At 37.5% G+C, this 3,827-nt stretch overlaps 1 protein-coding gene across 1 annotated transcript in view; it reads left to right on the forward strand.

The window, feature by feature from the left end:
* The first annotated feature begins 1,491 nt into the window (after nucleotides 1-1,491).
* LOC108766178 (putative helicase MOV-10) overlaps nucleotides 1,492-3,827 on the forward strand; it is an 18,081-nt gene continuing 15,745 nt past the window's right edge. Inside the window, exon 1 of the mRNA XM_018515326.1 lies at nucleotides 1,492-1,506. The gene's annotated coding sequence lies outside the window, so the exon portion shown is untranslated. The remainder of the gene's footprint in view (nucleotides 1,507-3,827) is intronic.

Raw genomic sequence — 3,827 nt, forward strand, 5'->3', positions numbered from 1 at the left:
GGTCGATTCTGTATCTTTAAACAACGTGAAAATTACAAAAGTAAACAAATTTACTAGGTGTTGACCAATGAAATTATCAGTATTCTAGTAAAATCGCTCACTTTTGTAATTTTCACCTTGTTTCAAGATACAGAATCGATCCCTTTAACATAAACGTACACAGGAATGCACAAAGTGTAATGTTGTGCACGATTCAATTGGAACAAAATGGCTGCGTTCAGTAGACTCAGCAGTTAAGTGAGCGCTCGCTGCTATTGATGTATTCTTCTAGATTTAAAATCTGGTTGGACGATCTAAAAGGATACACCAATAACTGAGCGCTCACTCAACTGTTGAGTTTGCTGAACGCAGCCAATGCGTGCATTTATTTATGCAGCGGTTAGCGCAGTGAGTATCATTTAATCTTTGTCCAACACTCGGTGAACAACAAGGATAAAGTAATACTTCTGCGCGGGTGGCACCCAGTCGGACACGGCTTAATTAGACACGAGCCACTCAGAGCGCTTGAGACTACAAAGCTCCTAGGCACCTGGTCGCTGTGATTGGTGATGTCCAATCGAGCCGTGATCAATCGGGATCACCCCCCCTCATTGGTCGCGTTCAGCAGATTCAACTGTTGTGGAGCAGATCCGTGAGCACTCGCTGTTATTGGTATATTCTTCTAGATCATCCAATAACAGCGAGCGCTCACGGATCCGTTCCACAACAGTTGAGTCTGCTGAACGTGACCATTTATAGCCGTCTCAGTTAGTAACATGTAATTGTCACTAGAAAACACAAGCTTAGGCCGATATTTTAATTGTGCGTTTTACACAGCCCTCGACTGAGTACGGATGTGTAGTATTGTGTCGACGATAACGGACAATTGGAACGTAACTTGTGTCGCCGTGTACACGAAAGTGTCTAGGGATATTGGAAAGTACCCAATCAAATTCTAGAAAGTTCGAGAAACATTTTTCTTCTAAATTCTGCGAGAGTGGCGCTGTAAATGTAGCAACTCTAGAGACCTGTTCTTTTTGGCTGAACTTTTGTACCAGTTCATCTTTCTTCCTCTTCTTTCCTTTTGGATAGAAAAGGAAGAAAGATGAACTGGTGCAAAAGTGTAACCGAAAAGAACAGACCTTAGAAGTTTCATAGTTTCTAGCAAACATAATTGAACTGAGTCTGAACTACTCCGATCATTTTTATTGTACGAACCATTTCATTCAGAAGAAGGTTTTTATACTTGTAGTTTTACGTTTCTCGATTTTGCGTTATACAGTAATTTCTGCACATAAACAAATATATAAAATGAAGCTCGAAAGAATCTATTAGCGAAAAATATTTAAAAAACCAATTAGAGTCTACATCGGTTGTTTGGATGCACAGGAAACTTTATTTTCGTGTGAATGCAACAAAACGAATAAAATAAACGTTTCGACCCTTCAATTCGGGTCCTTATATATCAATATAAAATCTAAATCAAAAGAACGAGCTAAATTGTGGGGAATCATCTCTTCATAAATTGTAAGTAAAAGGAAATTTTTTGTAGATTTTTTTACCTAGACATAATCTTGAGGTGCGTTCCGTATCTCACATGATGTGCATGATGCATCCATTGTCCTTGTTTAACATTTGGTGAGCAACAAGGATAAACGATGCATCATGCGCATCATGCGAGAAACGGAACGCACCCCTAGATACAATTATTATTAAAAAGTTCGTGGCGTTTGGAGACACCGAAAATTAATCAAGAATATTGTGAAAATTGGATAAATACATTATGTTCATGCTTAATTTTCGAGATATTCTCCAAAGATTACGAAATTTTTGGTAATTTTATCGTATCCAAGATGTAAAAACGTATTAAAAAACAATATACTTTTTACTTATATTTTTTGTACAAATTTCTCCTTTTTTACGTCTTTTCTCTTTCTACGTCTCTTTTTACATATGTAATAACTCTATAATAACTTATGTAACGCGTTGGTAGAAATAGTGTCTCCTGGTGTTTGGTACACGGCATTACATTATAACATACTTTTTTATTTATTTCATTATATAATATGTTCTTATATTTAACTGTAAATTTAATTTTGCAATCTTGTGATACAAAATATTAATTTCATTTGCACACTGCAAATTTATAAATGCATGCAATGCTATTACAATGAGTCTCAATTAAATTGCATGTAATGTTGTAATTACGCACAAAATTTTTTACAGTATAAACAATTTTTATGCATAATTACAACATTTTGTACATAATAAAAGTATTGTTATAAATATTGGCAAGTGAGAGACACCAGGGTATTAGTAACAAATGTGTGAGACAGCGAAAGGATACCACGAGCCGGTATCACATTTAATTACGCTTGCTTCCTCAATCGTGCGCCATGTGCTAAAGACAGAATATCGGAGCGTCTTTTCTATGTTCTCCCTTCACGCTCCTCACCTCCTCCACATTTCCAGTAAGGGCTCCGCACAATAAAGGGAACAGGGGCTCTATTCTTGAAAAGAACCGTATACGAAAATCTAGGAAAATACTATAGTATACGTAACATATACTGTAGCATTTCCCTAGACTTTCGTATAAGTTGCTTTTCAAGAATAGAGCCCCAGGGAACACAGAACAGAGAATAAGAATTTCACCCTCTCAGAAATCATGTATTATGGAATACGCAGTGTGTATTCCACAATACATGATTTCTGATAGGTTGAAATTCTTATTCTCTGTTCTCTGTTCCTTTTATCCCCTAACAGAAATCCAAATTTAAGAACCTGTCTTATCATAGATCTACTGTGTACATTTCACAATATGGCGGTGAATCATGTGACCTAAGAACACCTACATAAAAAATGCCGATGGTCAGTAACCTCTGTTACACGGCACGCTTTACGCCGAAGTTATAACGTCGATGTTATAAAACTGGCCAATCATAGCTATTCTTCTGAAGAATGGAATGACTGTGATTGGCCAATTTTATAATATCAATGTTATAACTTCGGCGTAAAGCTGGAAACACAATAGACACAGGCAATAGGCACAGGCAACAGGGAATAACGAGCCGTCCAATCAGAGCAATTATATCCCAGAGTTCTGATTGGACGGCTCGTTATTCCCTGTTGCCTGTGCCTATTGCCTGTGTCTATTGTGTTTCCAACTTAAAGCGTGCCGTGTAAACGTAGTAAGTGTCGCTACAGTGTATGATTATACTTATGGTCTGTTTTTTGTTCCTACACTAGACTGTTCTAGAACTCTCTTTCTCGCTTTAAACAAATATCAAACGTATATCTATCTCATTTTTAGTTCCAAAAGTCTACACTAGTTCAGTCACAGAAAACAGACCTTGTGAGTCCTATATATAGAGAGAAGCGACATTGATGTCCGAGTTTCTGATTGGTAGTCTGATATATATTCTGATTGGGTATCCCCTCCTGAGTGAAGCAGCCATATTGTGACCGCAGCTGATTACATGTAGCTGCACATGTGACCGTGTCACATGTGGCCACCGACTTCAGTTGTGTCTTGCTTGTCAGAATGCAAAAGGAATGTGCATTCAACTAAGTTATGACACAGAGAATCATTACATTCTTGTTATTCACATCGAAGTACAGAATTAAGCGGGGAGCACAGACTCTTGCATAACGCATAACACGTAATGCATAAGAATATGTACCAAAACATGGCGGCATAGGGAGTGGTTAGGATCCGATCTGGTGATGGTTCGATGTCGTTTCTCTCTATATATAGGACTCTAATTATAATAAAGCTGAGTTTCCACTGAGCAGGTCATGCGTCGCGTCGTGAAAGAGAAAAAAGAGAAGTTTATATATATATATATATA

The sequence above is a fragment of the Trachymyrmex cornetzi genome, unplaced genomic scaffold (genome assembly GCF_001594075.2).
Source record: "Trachymyrmex cornetzi isolate Tcor2-1 unplaced genomic scaffold, Tcor1.1 scaffold57, whole genome shotgun sequence".
Classification (NCBI taxonomy): domain Eukaryota; kingdom Metazoa; phylum Arthropoda; class Insecta; order Hymenoptera; family Formicidae; genus Trachymyrmex; species Trachymyrmex cornetzi.